The sequence below is a fragment of the Canis lupus genome, chromosome 18 (assembly GCF_011100685.1).
Source record: "Canis lupus familiaris isolate Mischka breed German Shepherd chromosome 18, alternate assembly UU_Cfam_GSD_1.0, whole genome shotgun sequence".
Taxonomy (NCBI): domain Eukaryota; kingdom Metazoa; phylum Chordata; class Mammalia; order Carnivora; family Canidae; genus Canis; species Canis lupus.
The window spans coordinates 53,443,907-53,462,317 of NC_049239.1; the positions used below are offsets into that span (position 1 = coordinate 53,443,907).

At 58.8% G+C, this 18,411-nt stretch overlaps 2 protein-coding genes across 3 annotated transcripts in view; one reads left to right on the forward strand and one right to left on the reverse strand.

Moving 5' to 3' along the window:
* The window catches only part of MACROD1 (mono-ADP ribosylhydrolase 1), a 149,881-nt gene that overhangs the window by 53,059 nt on the left and 78,411 nt on the right, over positions 1-18,411 (forward strand).
* The window catches only part of FLRT1 (fibronectin leucine rich transmembrane protein 1), a 76,241-nt gene that overhangs the window by 11,906 nt on the left and 45,924 nt on the right, over positions 1-18,411 (reverse strand). Inside the window, exon 3 of one of the 2 annotated variants that reach the window (XM_038564145.1) lies at positions 2,150-3,074. The exons of the other annotated variant lie outside the window; for it this stretch is intronic. The gene's annotated coding sequence lies outside the window, so the exon portion shown is untranslated. The remainder of the gene's footprint in view (positions 1-2,149; positions 3,075-18,411) is intronic. 2 annotated transcript variants of the gene reach the window in all.

Here is an 18,411-nt window from a genome sequence, read left to right on the forward strand (position 1 = left end):
TTACCACGGCAGCCCAGGAAAGGAGAGGGACTGACTGGTCTGAATTGTACAGCCAGTGGTAGAGGAGCCAGACACAGCCCCAGGCCTGGACTCGCTGTCCAGTGCTCTCTCCTGCCCTTTCAGTTGCCCAGGGGGCCGTGCCCCACCCCAGAGGGAGACACCTGAGGAAGACTCCTGCCTGCCCCGCTGCTCATCTCGTCTGACATGGAGAGGCTGACCTGGCATTGCCCAACTGCAGATCTACTTCCAGGCATTAGAGGCCAACCTCACTTTCTTAGAGAAGGCCCCTCCCCTCCCACCCCACAGATATGCACAAGGGTGGACCCTGTCCTCAGGACCCTGGAATGGGGGAGGCGCAGGACCTTGGAGATTATCTGCCTTTTTCACAGGGAAGGAAAAACTAGGCCCAGAGAGCAGAAGGGATTGATCCAGCAGCCCAGGACCCTCCTCCTCCCGGCACTGAACCCTCAAAGCCTTTCCCAGAGGTTTGGCACAGAGGGGATGATGATGCACAGTATCCAGCTCACACAGGGACTCCTGGGGCTGCCTCCCCTGCCAGCAGGTCTGCAGACCCCTCTAGCCCCATGGAGTGGGACCCATTAGTGGCAGTGGCTGGCCAGGGGAGCCCCTGCTGCATGTTCAGTTCTTCGTGACCTCCTCTCCCCTCCAGCTGGCCGCTGCCCTGCAGGGCTTGCATGCCCAGTGTGCAAAAACAGGGAGCACATTCAGGGAGAGGAAGGGATATGCCCAAGGTCACACTGCGTACAACAGGAGGGAGAGGGCACAAACCCATATCTGCTTGGCCCCCGGTTTGTTTCTCTTTGCTTTTCTGCCCTGGGATGGAAGGAAGCTCCACAGCTCACCAGAGGCAGAGGCCCACACTGAGCAGATTCTCCATAAATATTAGGGGTGCAGGCCTAGGGAGCAGGAGCGGGCCCTAGGAATTGCTCCCCAGCCCCTCTTGGGGTCTGGGAGGTAAATAGGGACAAATGATTGGATAGTGGGGGACGCATGGTAGGAGTGAGCAAGGGGAGGCCAGGTGGGCAGGGGCTAAGCTCGGGCTCCCTGCGATCCTGACGCCTGTCGGCCCTGCTGCCGGGCTGGCACGCCTTTATAATAAATAACAGCAAATAGCCGTTCCGCAGGGCATCTTTCACGCCGGTGGCTAATAACACGGCTATTAATGCCCCCGCAGACGGCGTGCGTGTCGCGCCGGGCTGACGAATGTCCCGGGCCCTGGCGCAGTCATAAATCAGCCCCTCTCCTGGGGAAGCGTGCAAAGAAGTGTCATTTTCCATCTTGGTAATGAATTGGGGCTTCCCTACCCTGCCCTGGGTGCTGCCGCTAGAAGTTGCCAGGGATTTGTGTTTGGAGAAGCATGAGCCCTCCCTCCTGGCCTCGGGGGAGCCCAAAAGAGTGGGCACCGCCCCCCCCAGGCAGGACCCAGCTCCCCACCTGACCGGCCCTGGCAGTTCGGCAGCTCGCCAGCAGCCCACAGCTCCAGTGAGGAGGAGGGGCCCTCTGGCCTGCTGTGTGATCTTGGGACCCCAGCCTGCCACTCTCACCAACAGAGGGGCTGCACTGCAAGCCAGATCACTGTTGCCCAAGGCCAGCGGGCACAAGGCCTTTGGTGGTGGCTTTGGCTCAACCCCACCCTTGGTCCTCCAGAGCAGGGCAGGGGCAGTCTGGATGGAGGGACTACCTCCAGTTGGAGGGCAGCAGGTGCCATGGCTAGTGACCTAGGTCACCAAAGGTCCCGCCTCCCCCGAGGCCTCACTACTGCCCCCTTTGGGCAGAACTCAGAGGGGCTCAAAGTGAGACCTCTCCTCTGGAGCAACAGGGTCTGGTAGGGCAGCAGGTTACTTGAGAAAAGGGTACTCCCATATACCCTGGGCCCACCCACCCCGGGGTAAAGCATGGCCACTGGGTAGCAAAAGACCCATCCCCTAGCAAGCAGAAACTGTCAGTTGCCTGACTGTGGGTGGGCTGGGTGGGCTGGAGCTGCAGACCTGGGGAGGTCTGTGATACCCAGTGCAACCCAGCTGGAAAGAGAGCAGGCCCCAGCCGCCTCATGCGCCACACTGTCTCTGGGCATTAGGAGCTGCTGGGCCTTCCTGGGCCACCCAGAGCCCATCCACATCTGCCTTACCTCCTGAGCTGCAGCCCCGGAGCCTGCTGGGGTCTCTGTTCTGGATGCTTCCACTTGAGGTGGACCTGAACACACTCACATTCCGACCCTGTGGCCCCGGCACTCGGGGGCAGGCTGCAGAGCTGGAGTATTGGGTGGAGCTAGGGGCTCCCCCGGGAGCGGGGGAAGACCCCCGCTGTGCTCTGCTCTGCCGGGCTCCTGGAGCTCACACGTGGCTGCAGGGCTGGCGTCGCATGCTCTGTCCGGTAGGCTTCAGGCACAGCTGGCCTCTGCCCCTGGAGTGAGGGGTGGGCGCGAGGGGCCTGTAGAGGCACTCCCTGCAGGCCAGGGCCTCCCGCGTGCAGCCTGAAGGGGTTCTGGGCCCCTGCTCCCCAGGCATGCCCTAGAGCCTGGGGTCCATCCTGCCCAGGTGGCCTCTCACTGTCCTCTTTCAACTTTTGCCCTTTTGTCTGTTGGCCACCTCCTCTGAAAGGCTTCTGCGTGGCTTTTACCCTCTTTTCTTCACCAAGTTTTTTTTTTTTTATCCCTTGAAGTCACTTGGCAGAATGGGCTCCGGTGCAGAGAGCATTCTTGCGTGACAGAGCTGAGGGGGAGCCACTCTCCAAAGAATCTGTATTCCTGCCACTCAGGCTGTGTCTCCGGTGGGGGGGAGGGAGGGGGTCCATTACCCCGCTGAGGAGTTCAGACGTTCACGGGGGGCTGGAGCCGCTGACATGCACCACTGAGCTGTCAGGCCTCTCTTTGGAAAGATGTTCGGGGGTGGGGGGGTGGGGGGGCATGCTCAGTCCTGCTTGGCTTCTCCTGTTTGTTGAGAAGGTTTTCTTGCTGGGGAGGCGGGTTGGGGAGGGACAAGTTAGTCCCGCTTCACCCCCTGGTCTTGTCTGTCCAAAAAAGAGTTCTGCTCACCCACTCCCTGCCTCCTCACCTGCCAAAAAACAATACAAGCGATTAAGGCCGGGAAAATGAGGAGCCACGCAGGGACAGGCGGCTGGGGCTGCACGGCCCCCTCTCCTGCCATCCCTCTGGAACCCGCTTTCTTGAACACCACTCTCCAGTGAGCCGGAGGGGGCTGGCATGATTCTCCATCATCTCCCTTCTCTCAAATTCAGAGAACAAACAGGGGGCCATGCAGAGCACCCTCCTCAAAGCTCCCCAGTTTCCTTTCGCTGGGGAGGAAGGATCGGAAAGAGACATGAAGTTCTGAGGGCTCCTGGCTGTGCAGGGGCTGCCTGCCCGGCCCAGAGCTGGCTCCACTTCCCCCAGCACCTGCTCCTCTTGCTAAAATGTCATTCAAAGGATCCAACTGGGCCACCTCGGTCTCGGCTTCCAGAAGCAGCACTGCCTTCCTCACCATGGGAAGCGGGAGCAGCAGGGAAGCGGAGAAGTTAGGTCTCAGAGTCCCTGGCCTCCATCCTGCAGCTGCCCCACTTCCTAGGCCAGGGTCAGGGCTCCACGCCCCCAGTGCCCTCAGAGGCCATCCTCCCCTTCCACAGAGGCCCGGAGGCAGGGCTGGCTGCTCCTCAGAATCCAAAACAAAACCCAAGCCCTCCGATCACCTCTCATTAGCGTGGCGTGCTGAAGCCCTGCAGTGCCCCAGTGTCCGCATTCCCCCTGCGGGAGCCCCTCTTTGCAAAAGAGCTTTTATTACACATCTGAGAGTGTGAGCTCTGGTTTGAAATCGGATCCAGATGGGCTCCGCTGCATCTGGGCACTCTCCTTTGTTGGGCTGAAGGTGGCTGATTTGAGAAATGCTTGTTGTCTGGGGCTGTTACAAATAAAACCAAGGATATTTAGGGGTGCAGGGGCGGAGTGCACTGCCCCCCTGGATGTCCAGCCTGGCAGGGGTGCACATGGGACTAGGGGTGGAGTGCAGGCTGAGGCTCACCTGGCTGACAGGATAAGTGGGGGAATCTTGGGACAAGCCTCCCCAGGAGGAAAGAGGTACAAGAACCAGCAAACCCCACGGATCCTGTGTGGCCAGGCCCTGAGGTGCCAGTGGGCAGATAGGGTGTGGCCCCTGGGGGGGGTAAGGGGGCTGGGCAGGAGGGAGGGACAGGATAGTCCCTGCGTGAGGGGTGACTGATGGCTATGGCGTGGGTTCTTATTGCTATTAGCCCCGCGTGATTTCATCGGATTATAAATTGTAATTTCTCTATGAAAGTGAGAAATGGAAACAGTCCAATGAGGTCATCTGACTCCCTGGCCAGGACGAGCAAATTGTTTTGTACCCCTGAGGGGTGGGAGGGGAGGTGGCTGGGCCACTGTATGGAGAGAGGATGTTGGCAGTGTCCTCGGAGCCCAGAGGCTCCAGCCGGCCATGGCTGCTGATCCCCCACGACAGAGAGAAACGGCCTAAGTTCTGCTTTTGAAGTTAGGAACCAGGAGGGCAGCTTTATCCTGCCGGCACCAGGCCCTTTTCACAGCCCTTGGGATAAAAAGGCAAGGCTCCTACGCAGCCTCTGGAGCCCCACATGGCACAGCCCCACCTGTACATTGGAGTCCCTGGAATGCCCCAAGCCCGCTCTCCCCAGGCCCTCCCCCCAAGCAGTCCCCGCTCCTTCAGGGGTCCACCCAGCATCACCCTCACCTCCTGCAGCCCCCTTCTCCTTGGGGTACGTGGTCACACAAACCATAGTGTCCTGAAAGGAAGGACTGTGTCTGCTTGTCTGAGGCAGATCCCCCAGTACCTGGCTCAGTGCCTTGCACACAGTAGGCGCTTCATAAGTGTACCCTGTGAACTCCCCTCTCTCCTTTCTCATTTAAAAAACTGGGGTCTAAACAAGGCTCTTGCTGGGCCTGTCCGACTTTGTCTGTCCTGGGTCGGCCTGGCTGGCGGTGCTTGGGAGGTGTGAGCTCTGCTCATTGTGGGTGCGTAGTGATGATAGTTAGTAGCCACCTGCGCTCATTGAGCCAAACCAGACCCAGGAATAAATATGTAAAATATGTGCCCTCCTGGAGAACATCTACCTACCCCAGCAGGTGCACTATTGGATCGTGTAGGCAGGCCAAGGCCACACAATGCAGAATGAATGCTCCATGCGGACATTCTATGTGGTCAAATTGAGCGGGTGGTCAATAGGACAAACTGAATCCATGGAATCCCAAGGGTTCAGCCATGGGAGCTCCTCCTGGGCCCCAGGCCACTTTGGCCATGTAGGCCCTTCCCCCTTCAGGGCATTCTCTGCCCACCACCCCTCGCCTCGGCTTCCCTGTTCCCACAAGCCCCAGGTCTCTGCTCTGCCAAATGGACCATTTTTTGGGTGAACATAATAAAAGCTTCCATTTGTATGCACTTGAGATGCTTACAATTTTACTCTGTGTTATAAATAATAACACCATAACCATACTAAAAGAAATTTGAAAGGGGGATAGAAAGCCAAGTGCACAATCCCACATGTCTACGCTGCTCCACTTTGGCTGGATCAGCCCGTACACATACACTGTCTGCAAGGGGATAGTGCATGCGCCTTATCCTTTTCCAGGTCATTTCTGCTTTGCTGTCTCTCTTAAGCCTTGGGACAACCCAGTATAGCTGGCCAGGCAGGGCAGACCATGACCCTGAGAAGGGGCCACTTGTCCAAGATCGCACAACCTGCATGACAGACATCCATGGCCTGGAACTCTGGGCCAGTGCACCTCTCTCTGCATGACACTGAGGCTCAGTGCAACAGAAACCCGCCATTAACCAAACACATGGTGGCCCCTGGGCCCACTGTACTGAGGGAACATGGGTTTTCCTGTGGCCCTCCTGGGCAGTCATCTGTCCATCCATCCAGGTCTCTCCATTCATCCATCCTTCTCTCCATTCACCCATCATGCATCTGTCCATCTATCCATCCATGCATCAATCCCTCCCTCTCTCTCCCCATCCCTCCATCCATCTACATGTCTGTCCATCTCTCTCCCCCACTCCATCCATCCAGTAAACATGTATAAACGTGTACTGCATCCAGTCATGCTCCCAGCGGCACCATGCAAGATGCTGGGATCCAGAGAATCCCAGGAGCTCGAAGTCTAGTGGGAAGGCCATTGATTGGTGGAGGGCCACAGTAGGTGACCCACACAGGGCCCTATGGTGGCAAAAACCCGCCTTGCCCAGCCCCATCACTGGGGGCCTGATGGTGAAGGTAACACTGTGCTGGGGTTCTGGGGTTCCCCAGACTCCCACATCATGATAGTTACATGTGAACTCAGTGGCAAGCTAGGGGCAGGTGGGTGAGGCTGGGTCTCTCCCAACCACCAGCCTAGCCTGTCCGTCTTCTAGGGCCCCTGTCCTACCTTTCGACCTCAGGGCTTCCCCCCGAACTGGAAACACTCTCCGGCTTTGCAGTTTCTAGCTGCCCTGATGATCCGTACTCGCTGATATTAATTCCTATATTAGCAATTAGCCCTCCTGCTTCATTTCAACCTATGGCTCTTAGGGATGGATTATTATGTGTGTGTCATTAATCAGATGGCTGGTATGTGCTGCTGGAAACCCAGGTGGGCTTTATGGCTGGTAACTTAGGTCGAGTGGCATTTTGAATGAACAACACACCTGCCCCCCGCTCCCAGGGCAGAGCTGCCCTGTGGCAAAGAGGGCAGAGTTTAGATCATCGCAAGCAGGTCAAAGCTGGTGCAAGCTAGGAGACCCAGGGTTTTCTTTTATGCAGGACTTCCAGGCTGAGGTCAGCATCTGTATCCGACCTGTATAGATGAAAAGGCTCTTTGTGACTCAAACCTAGAGTTTGTTCTGTGGCTGCTGACTTCCTCCCGCCAGGACGGCCATCCACAGGGCCTGTTCCTCTTTCCCTACAGTGACCACGGCGTGTGGGTCACTCCTCTCTTGTGGCAGCACGGACCTGGGAGCTGTCACGGCCACATCCCTCTCTCCAGGGGCAGAGGGCTGGGGGCTGGGGCCACAGGGCAGGGGGAGCTTTTCCATTTGGGAGTACAGACTGCTCCTGGATCAGAGCCAGCACAGTAGTGGTGGGGCAGGAAGGGCACTTCGGGTAAAGGAACAGCATATGCAGTGGCTCAGAGTGGGAGGGCTTGGTGGTGAGAAGGCTGGTGTCCCAAAGCTCGGAGTTGGTGGAGACAGTGATCTGAGCAGAAGTGGGAGATGGGATTTTGGCCTTGGGGGGAGTTTTGAATGTTCTGCTGAGGGGCCTGGTCTTCACACTGAGGGCAGTGGGGAGTCAGGGAATGTACTCAGGCAGGAGGAAGCATGACCAGACCTTCGTGGAGAATCGGAGGGCGTGGGGTACATGAGAGGGACCCAGTGAGAAGCTGGGACTTGTCCTCAGCAGCAGGAAGGGGTGGGGGCCTGGGCTGGGGGTAGGGAATACTGGGGGGCTCAGGGGAAGGGGATGGCTAGGCAGGCTACCTGAAGACAGGCCTGGAGGCTGAGTGCGTTCCCGCCCCTTTCTCCTTGCTAGAGGGTGGTGGCCTGAAGCAGCACCATGCACAGCCAGCCTGCCGTGGGGCTTGGAGCCTGGCTGAGTGGGGGTGTTTCTGGGTGCCTGGGGCGGGGGCCGCAGCAGGCCTCTGCAGGAGGGCATGTTTGGAGGCTCCAGCTCCTCCCTCTGCCCTGTTCCTGCCCTCTTCTCACTCACTCTGGCCCCCAGGCTTGGCACTACAGCACGGCACCCCAGAGCAGGTGAGAAGAGGTGGAGGCGAGAGAGCCTGCATATACAGTGCGAACCCCCAAGCCTCCACTCCGCTAATTAAACCACTTCCCGACAAAACCCAGACTTTGTCAGTTGGGTGTGGGAGTGGGTGTGGGAGCCAGTCTGTGGGCAACTACAGGAGCCCTTGCTGCCTGGCCAGCAGGCCCGGACCCCTGCCAGCACCCACCCTCAGAGACAGACCCCTGGGGAAGGTGAGTGAGGGGGTGTTGAGGGCGGGCAGGGCCCAGAGCAGAGAGGCCAACAGCTACAGAGTCCCAGGGGGCTGCTCTTCTAGGACAGCTTCTTGGAGAAAGGATTTCTTCCTTGGGAGGTCCTTCCCTCCCTCTCTCCCTCTCCATGAGTGGGCTGAAGCCAGGACCTGGGGAGCAAGGGCAGCTGTGGCCAGAGGTGGTCTAGAATTCACTCCCATCTCCTGGTGGTGGCCTGGCAGAGCAGCCCAGGGACCCAACCGGCCTAGACTGTTGGCACCTACTGCCTGCCTGCCTGCCTGCCCCTGGGCCTGGCAGCCTGTCCCCCGCACCGTCTCGGGGGCTCTCAAGGCCTGGTCTACACTTTCAGGGTGCTGCCCCAACAGTGTAGCCGAGCCGTGGGGGCCTGGAAAGTCCACCATGAGGGTATTATCGTCCCTGGGCAGCAACGAGACAGAAGAGCAGGCAGGCATCTGAAGGAACCTCTGGTACCTGGAGTCCTTGCGTGCCTTGGAAGTCTCCCCTTAGCAGAGGGAGGTGGCAGGAGGACCCCCCTGTGCCCAGGAGAGCTGCAAGAGTGGGAGAGGGGGCAGGGCCAGCCTCAGGCAGCTAGGCTCAGCTGGGCTCCTGATGGCTGCTCTCAGCCTCTGGAGGGGAAGGCTTAGGCGGGGCAGAGAGGAGTGGGAGCACACAGCCCTCCACGGGCCTGCCCCTCTGCCCACAGGGAGAGGCATAGTGGCCGGAGCCTGCCCACACATGACAGGACAAGAATGGTGGCCCAGGCCTGCTTGAGGCCCCCTGCCTGCTGGCTCCCGGGAGGGAAGCTGCTCACTGGCCTGGCCCTGGCTAGCAGGCCTTGTTGTAACTCAGCTCCTACACACAAGGGTCTATGCCTAGCCCTGGGGGATCCCTGGGAGCGAGGAGCATGGTGCTGCCAGCAAAGGCCAGATCTTTATCAGGAAATTGGCCCCCTTTTGCTAGCAGAACAGTGGCTGTGAATTCCCCACACCTGGGCCCTCGGCTGAGTCTGGAGGAGAAGAGACTGGCTCTGACCTGGCCAGTAGTGCCTCTGTGCTCTCACACGGGGTCCCTGGCCACCCTGGCTGTGAAACGGGCCCTACAGGGCCTACATGGGGTAGCTCTGGAGCCCCTGTATGAAGCAGCACTTTGTTGGTGTGTCTGGCAGGCATGGGGTGTGTGTGTGTGTATGTGTGAGGGGGGTCACAGCCGCAGGCCCTCTAGGGAGAAGGCCAAGGACCTTTCAGAACCCAGGCTCTGCTCAAGGAGTTGTTGGCTCCCTCCTCTGCCCACTCCTTCCCTCAGCCCACTCCTCAGTCTCAGAGTCCATCAGGAGCTCTACACCATACAGAGGAAGGTGCCATGGTCTGGTGGATCATCAGTACCCACCCTCCAGCCGCTGTGTTCAAATGCAAGTCCTCCAGGGACCTGAGTGGCTTAGTCTGTTGGGTGTCCGCCTTCAGCTTGGGTCATGATGTCAGGGTCCTAGGATTGAGCCCCAAGTCAGCTTCTCTGCTAAACAGGGAGTCTGCTCCTCCCTCTCCCTCGGCCCCCATCCCTGCTTGTGCGCATGCGTGCTCTCTCTCTCTCACTCTCTCTCAAATGAATAAATAAAATCTTTAAAAACAAAAAAGCCAGTCCTGTGAAGACCTCTACCACTGACCACACTGAAAGCCACAAGCCAGGGATTCCAGGCCATGCATTGGGCCATCCAAGTCACCTGGGTGTGCAGCTGACAGAAGCTGCCTTTTCTTCCAGAAATGTCTACCTCCCTCCTGCCAGCTATGCCATCCTCTGGCCCCTAGGGACAGGCGCCCTTTCGCCTGGCTCCCCCAGCTTTCCAGTTTCCCTGAACCATGGAAGCCCATGCCAAGGGATTTTCATCTCCGTGTTGGAAGTCACCCACCCTCCCCTCCTTCCCGTAAACACTCTCCGGCCCAGCAGCGCTGCATGGGCCCCGGCCACGCGGCCAGACTTTGTTAATATTTACAGCGAGTGGCTCAGAAAGCTATTAGCTTCCTTTTCTTGTTAATTGAAAGAGGAGAAAATGGTTGTAACACTTCAAAAGGACTTAAAGCGCAGTCTGAGCGACCAGCTGAATGAGGAGGAAGGGAAAAAAGAGAGACTATTTAAAATAAAGGAAGAAAGGGAGCCCACCCGTGCGCGCCCCGCGAGGTAGACCCGCGTTCCCTCCGGCGCGGACGCCTGCCTGTCCTCCGAGGCTTCCTCGTTGCTGCTCATTGTATACTTTCCTTTTCATGTGGGAGCCTGCCTTAAGGAGAGAAGGAGGAAGAGAAAGGATGTGCGGCGCGTTTTCGTTAATAACGAGGCTCTTGGAAGCTGTGGCTAATGAGGCCTCTGGCACCTTTGCTCCTGGAGCACTCAGGGCCTGGCCTCGCCTGGGAGCTGCAGGCCTGGGAGCTGCCCTGACCCACGGCCACCAAAGCACAGGCACTCACTTCCCGGGAAGCAGGCCCGGGGGCAGCGGGGGGTGGGGGCATTGGGTGTACCCTGGGGAAGCACTCGGGTCCCCTTGCTCAGCATCTGGGAATGTTAGTGACCAAACAGCTGTGCCAGGCTCCCTGCGGTCAGATGGGGGCAGACCGGGTGACTCAAGAGTTTTCACTCCCGGAGCCTACCTTTCAATTCAGGCTGACAAGTCCCCTCCTTCAGGAAGTCCCTGGCCTCTCGGGCTCTCCTGGCACCCCGCTCGCTATCAGCTGGCCTTCTCTGTGTCTGCAGAACAAGGTGGCTCTCTGCAGCAGACACAGAGGGGCCCAGCGTCTGTGCTGTGCCCTGAAGGGAGTCGTCTCCGCCCTGATCCTTCCCTGCTTCTGCCCCCCAGCTGATCAGACCAAACGGGAGCCCTGTTCGGTGCAGGACCCCACAGCAGGCACAACTCTGCTGCAGGGCCAGGAGGCCCGGGGAGTGGGAGCAGGGGCAGGGGGCAGGTAGAATGGGCTGGGCAGGGACCAAGGGGCAGATGGAAGACAGCACTCTCCTGTCCTTGGCTTTCTGGACAGTTGACCCAAAGAAGTAAGACTAGCCTGTTCTGGGAGGACTGGGGATCTAGAAGGACCAGGACGGATGTACTGACAGGGATTCCATCAAGGAAGACATTGGTGTTAGACAGAGATGCCCAAAGATGGCCCAGACCACCAGGCTGGAGGACCCCTGGGCAAAGGGGCTGAAGGCAAACACACAGGCTTCCTTCCCCTGTGGCCTCCTCCTGAGGCCGCGCTGCCACTCCTCCGATTCACCCCTGCTCAGCATCCACCCTCCTCGGGGCTCCCCCGACCCTGGTCCTTGCACTGTCCACCTTGGATTCCAAGTGTATTCCTCCCCCCTTCGGCTGTGAGCTCTTAAGGGCACAGAGGGTGTCAGCAGCAGTGACATGGCTAACCTGATGGAATTCTGCAGACAGCCCTGGGCTCACTGAGTGAAGTGCTCTGCGTGAATGATACAGAGCCTGTATTAAGTCCCAGGCAGGCAGCATTCACATGTCACCTTGCTGAACCCACCAGCCGTTATGACCATCTCGATTCTCCACCTGAGGAAACAGATATTCTGGAGCCTGGCCAAGTCACACAGTGAGTCCACCATGGAACCCGAGTGCACACCCACTCTTGTCTCGGCTCTGTGCCCATACACCATGCCCACACGAGCCTTTCCTGTGTGGCCAGGGACTAGTGGGTTGTGCTCAAACAGGTGGAGGCTGTAGGCTGGATGGAGCTCCCTCCCCCCAGGTTCACAGGGCCATAAGCATTGTATTTATATATATATTTATTTTTCTGAGAGAGAGAGAGCATATGAGCACACGCACAGGTATGAGTTGGGGGATGGGCAGAGAGAGGAAGAAGGAAGAAGCAGACTCCCTGCTGAATGTGGAATGCACCTCAGGGCTCAATCCCTCACCTGAAATCATGACCTGAGCCAAAACCTCACTCAACTGCCTGAGCCACTCAGACACCCCCATGAGCATGTTAAAGGCTCTGAGAAGTCCTGCTGCAAAGGTAGCAATTTAACCGTCTGCTCCAGCAGCTACCTGGTAACCTCCCAAGACTCAGGTATTCTTCAAAGCACGCTTTGGGAAATGCTTCACATGTCCATTTAACCGGTCTTTGGTGGGTGTCTGCTGTGTACCAGGTAGTGGTCTGTGCCAGTGACATGCAGTGGTTGAGGACAAGTGCGTCCCTGCCATTTGCAGCGCCCAGCACCTAGCTCAGTGCCTGACACAGAGTAAGCACACACATTCAGCAAATGAGAGCCGAATGAGAAGGGGGTTGGATGGGGTAGATGAGCTGGGCCAGGGCCACATGTCTTGGCCAATCTCTGCCCCAAGCCGCCCTCGAATTTCCTCCTCCTCCTCCGGGCCTGGACCTGCTGCCAGTCCCACCGGCCATGTCAGCCTCAGCCTTCCCCATGAGAAGGGCATCGAGGGGCTAGAAGCAGCCACTCCTGGAAGGCCCACCATGCCTCACAGGCAGGTCAGAGCCCTCTGCCCCCACCCAGGGCCCCCGCCAGGCACAGCACCTCTTCCCTTCCCTGCCAGCTCTGAGGCTCCAGCCTTGACATTCTAATCACATCCCCCAGCCCTGCCTGGAATACTAATTCTCCCAAGATGAAACCATCCGTGTTTAATTTTTTTTAAAAGCCAGGCGGAAAGACAAGACAAGAAAAGGGGAGGCATCGGTGGGTGGAAGTTGGAGCCCTCCTTAGAGTTCTATTCAGAGCTTCTCTAGGCGGCTGGTCTTGAGGATGTGCAGTGTCACCAGCCACCCTGGATGGTCACACTGCCTCTGACGAGGGCCAGGAGGGGGCTGGCCCTGCTCAGTGACACCAGCCACCCCCGGGCCATGCCCTGCCCCTAACACAGGCCAAGGAGTGGGGTAGTCCCATGTTCTGGTGGGTGGGGAGCAGAGGAAGGACCCAGGCAGGCCTTTTGAATACACCAGGGCATGCTATAGGCCCTGGCTTGAGAGGCCTTCAGGACGGAGGGCACCCCCCCAACCCTTTTTAAAGATTTTATTTATTTATTCATGAGAGACAGAGAGAGAGAGAGAGGCAGAGACACAGGCAGAGAGAGAAGCAGGCTCCATGCAGGGAGCCTGATGTGGGACTCGATCCCAGGTCTCCAGGATCATGCCCTGGGCTGGAGGCAGTGCTAAACCCCTGAGCCACCAGCGCTGCCCAGGAGGGAGCCCCTTTAATTAAGAGTGGGCTCCAGGAAACCTCTCCCCTGTCCATTGTCTGCAGGTTTCTAGCCAGCTCCTGGCAGAAGATGGAGCCTGAGGCCTCCCCAGGTGTGGCTAGGGTCAGCTGGGGACAGAGAGAGGGCTGGAGAGGCGGGAGCAGCGTGGGAGTCCCCAGAGTGGGCTCAGTCTGAGAGAGAGGCCAGAGGCCAGGCGGGACAGGGAAGAGGGGCTGGACAGCAGGCACAGGGACAGCGCTTCAGGGCCGGATGACCTTGGATGAGCCCTCTGCCACCCTGGGGTGCAGCTGCTCTTTGGGTTAGGAGGGCTGTTACCCGAAGGTGGCAGCAGCCCGGAGTCAGGGGTCAGGAGTTGAGCCCCTCATGCAGCTCCAACCCCTGTGTTACCTGGGGCCCAGGTGTTACACCTCCGGGCATCGATCAGTTGGCACATCCAGTAGGTGGGGTGGTGAGGGAAGTGCCATGCTGGAATACAGGCAGCATGAAGGGCCAGCCTGGCACTCCAGGCACAAATATAAGTCAGCTGTCATTACTGTCACCCTTGAGACCAACGCACTCGGGAAAGCTTCGGCCCCCGCCTGCCTCCAGGCCCGCAGCCATCATCCCGGCCTGGCCCTGGGACTCCTCCCCTGCAGCATCCCACTGTCACGTTCTAACGTCCCCGGAGGGTAGAATAAAATTGTAATGGCAGAAAACATGACAGAACATGAAACATGATGAAATCTGCTACGTAAATTATGAACTCCATCCAAATCATAGCCCGCTCCTTCCGTAGCAGGGTAAACGCTGGCAGATGCCCTGCAGGCTGGAGACTGTGGAGACCGCAGGGCACCCCGCAGCCCTCCACTGGGCACTGCGAGTGCTGGCAGCGCAGGGCTTCAGCTGTCCCCCCTTCACTCCTCCTCCCCACGCCAGGAGGGGTCAGAGGCCAGGTCCTGCCCCCACACCCCAGGAGATACTACTCTGTTTCACTTTCTACTCTAAGGCTCCCGTGGATGAGACTCCGGCCAAGGCCACTGCTGGACGGGTCTCTTCCCCATGCACATTGCCCCTTAGGTTTTTCCCTGGGAGCTTGGGCACAGCACAAACCCAGAACCGCCTGCGGGGAGAGACCCACCGCTTCTCTGGGCCCTATTTTATTTTATTTTATTTTATTTTTTTTTTCAGTCCGGGCCCCATTTTAATCTTACGATGCCTCTGCCACAGAACGTGGGCCTTGATGGGTGGTCAGGGATCAGGCAGGCCTGGGGCTGCAGAGCCCTCAAGCTGCCTGCACCTCCCCTCCAGTGACACCTGCAGGTAGCTGGCCCTGCCCTCGCCTTGACTTTCTTTCTCCCTCCTCCCTGGTCACACCCCCCACCCACCCCCGCTCCCACAGCCACCTGTGAGCACACAGCTGGTACAGAGAGGGGGACTCCAACACACGTAACCACATTTTGGCCACCTCCCCTCTGCTGCGGGGGCTGCAACATAAATTATTATCGACCCGATGCCAGCTGGGGCTGGAGACGAGATGGGGAAATAAAGCACTGGGCTCAGTAATTGTGCCCTGCTGCCTGAATTTACTTATTTGTGGCTTTCCTACCCACTGGGAAACGCGATGGTGAATTATTGCTGACTATTAGGCTCCTGGATGGAAAAACACCATCGGATCCATTTCCTGAGGGCGGGCAGGAGCTAGAGACCCGCCCGCTCACCCCACGGGCCCTGCTGGGTGTGATCTGATTTTCCCAGGACCTCTCCTGTGTTGAGTCCTGGTCCCACTCCACCAGCCAGAGGGCTCCTAGTCCGTGTTACAGATGAGGAGTCTGAGGCCCTGGTTTTCCTGGGACCTTCCTGCGTTCAGCACAGGCCTCGGGCACCTGGGACAGTTATCACCTCACCCCAGTCTCACAGCTGGTGAACAGGAGAGCCAAGGCTGCACCCTGCTCTTTCTGACCTAGAGCCCATGGGTGTTCTCAACCGACATGAAAGGCCACACCCTTCACCGTCACCCACACACCATCATCTTGTTCTGAGGCCGGTGGGACTTCAAAGGGCTGTGAAGGCTCTCCCTTCAGCTCAGTCCCCTCTTGCTCTGGGACCAGGAGGATGCTGGTCACCGGCGGACTCCCACACCCATGGGTTCTGGCTGTGTTCAGCCATGGGGAGCCCCGGCGGCTCAGAGGGAGGGAGGAGAGCCTGGTGGAGCTGGGGTGCTCCGGCCGCATCCCCTCTCTTTTTGGGTGATCCTCTCGACAGCTTCAGCATCTGTCTCTGGGACAGCTGGTGGGGCCTGCCTCACTCTCCTTTGCTGGTTTTCCTGACACCAATACCCGTGACTTTGTGAATATGCTCTGATCCCCTGTAATAACAGAATAGTTACTTCACCCACTGAGAGCCTACTGCGTGCCATGCACGCATGTTCAAAGTCTTTTACTCTCCACACAGACTCGCTTCATACTCTGAATGACCCTCCGAGGAAGCATAATGTCCCCATTACATAGACAAGGCAACTGAGACCCAGAAAGGTTCAGTGACTGGCCCTGGATCACACAGCTGATACAGGCAACCTGGCTCTGAGTCTGTGCTGATGGGAGAGCTAAAACCCAGAGAGGAGGAGGGACCTGCTCCAGACCAGGAGAGACAAATCGTAAAGGGCTAGATGCCCTGGAGCCACAGGGGCAAGAGGCAAATGGCGTCCCAGGGCATGTGGCTCTGCGGGTACCTGCCAGACAGATAGGTACAGAAGCCACGGGGCTGGCGTGGAGGCTGCACGGAGCTATCCAGAGTGGGGAGGAGGGGACATGTGGATACTTCCTGAAGAGCCCCTGACCTGGGCAGCTCTGCCCAAGGGAGCTTCGGGACTGAGGCATCACACAGCCCCACAGCTGATGGCCATCGTCCCAGCTGCCACCTGCAGGTCAGAGTGGGGTTAGCCTTCTGCTGTCCTGGGCCAACGGGGAAGGAGAGGCTGGCTTCTCTGCTCAGGCTCACTTTCACCCACGGCAGCCCTACCAGGAGCCTCTCTCACAGGTGAGGAATCTGAAGCTCCCAGAGCAGCCATGTCCGAGGCCTCTCTGCCTTGGAGGGGCAGGGTGGTGTTCCTGCTGCCCCTCCCCAGCTCTGCCTGCCAGCTGAGCCTCTTGATGCACCCACTTTGTCTCCTGGCTACAGCTCCCCAGGGCACTGGCCTGGGCCCTCTCCAGAGGAGGCAGCAACTTTTATCAACTCACCTTGGAGGAGGTCCCCCAAGTGGCTCAACTTTATTTTTGCCGAGCACTTTCTGAGTAACAGAGTCCCTGGGGCCCTGGGGTGGGGGCAGAAGATTCACTAGGGGACCCAGGTGCACACAGGAGGAGCAGAGGAGGAGGCCGGGAGAGGCAGGGGCTGATGGGGACACAGTGAAGGTCAGACCTCTCTGTGCAGTCACGCTGGGTGGGGTGACTTCAGACAGAGCCCTCCTGGGACACCCCACTAGCAGCTGAAGAGACCCGGATTCGCCACCCAACAGGACCTGGCTCTCTCCCTTGCCCCAGAAGTGAGGAGCTAAGCCTTCGTCTGTCCTAGCCTGCCCCCTCTTCACTTCCAAAACAACCCAAGGGAAGTGGTCATTGGATCACCATAGGGAGAAGGCCCTGCTGGGCCAGGAGTCTAGCCTCCCCTCCAGCCTCCAGCCATCCCCATCCAGGTTGGCTTGACGCTGTCCCCATTCTGCTGGCTGCTGTCACCTTGGGGCATCTGTGGCCTGGGACCTGGGTCCCTGCCTCCCAGCCTAAGCTCTAGCAAGGGGTGGTGATGGTGGGGGGCATGCCCAGCTTGACCCAGCCTGTCCTGGCTCCCAAGAACACAGCTTGCTGGGTGGGAGTCAGACACCCCCAGGGACCCCTCCCTGTTGCCCCTAAGTGGGAGCCCTGGGGAGAACAGAGCCCAGGCTGTCGGGGGGCTGACCTCATCTGGGAAGGTCAGGCAGTGTGTGGAAGGGGAGCAGGGAAGTTGGGGGGGAGCGCCGTGAAGTGTGACCCCAATACCCTAGTCCGCACCCATATTCCCTCCCCAGGCAGCAGAAGCAGCATCCACCTCCATCCGGGAGAGGATCGCAGCGGGCTTATTTTCCTTGTGTCCCTGGGGTCCTGGCAGAGGGCTCAGCTCTGGGCACCGAGTTGGGGCGGGGGCTCCAAGGCTGTGCGGCTTTCCTGGCCTGCAAGCCCCGTGCAGGTGCGCTGCTGCCAGACATGCAAATCCAGGCCCCACTTAACTGCACCATCATTTATGTTAATGCCTTTGTGGTCCACACTTGGGTGCGGGTGAAATATGGCCCGCATCGTTTACTGGTGGGAATGTTAATTGTGCGCCGTTGGCAGAGGACAAATATGCATTTGGGGGGGTGTAGATCATCATGGCAGCCGCCCCAGGAGGTAATGTTGTGGCCGCCACCACCAGGTGGGGTTAAAAGCAGCACAGGGAGGTGGACCGGGGTTCGGGAAAGGTGAGGAATGGGACTGGGGTGAGCCAAGCACCCCACATGAGGACGGGACATGTTCCAGGGAGGTGACAGCCAGCAGATGGGGGTGGGGCCGGAGAGGGGGCCTCACATGGCAAAGGCTTCCCTGGCTGCCTCCGCGCACCCCTTTCATGGTGGGCAGTGGATGATGTCAGCCCCTGCAGGGCCAGGAAGAGTTGGCAGGTCTCTCCCATGGGCTGCAGATGTCATAGGGCGGGCAGAGGGTGAGGCTGCAAGTCCTACCACTGCTCTCGTGCTGCCTGGGGACCTGGGCATGCCACAGAGCCCTCGGTGCTGTCCCCTGCACTGTGGGCATGACCTCCTCCCCTTTCTTCCCTAAACGTGGATGGAGCGTGTACAGTGTGATTCCTGGAGCCTGAGCAGGAGTCAGCAGGCAGGAGAAGGCTGGCCTCATGCAGCTATGGAGAGAAGCCCACGTAGGGGAGGGTGGTGGGCGCGGGGGGTGCCCTTAGCTGGGGTGTGGGGTCTGGACTTCATCCCGAGGGGAAGTGGGGTGCCACAGGGGAGCATGGAGAGGAGGCACGGGTTGTACTGTAGAGTAGAAAGCTGGGGGAGGGGAGATATGGGGCCACACAGGAATGTTCTATCCTCTGAGCGGGAGATGGTCACAGGGCACATGATGTGTAAAATTTCCCAAGCTGTACGCCTCGGTTGGTGTGGCTGATTGTGTA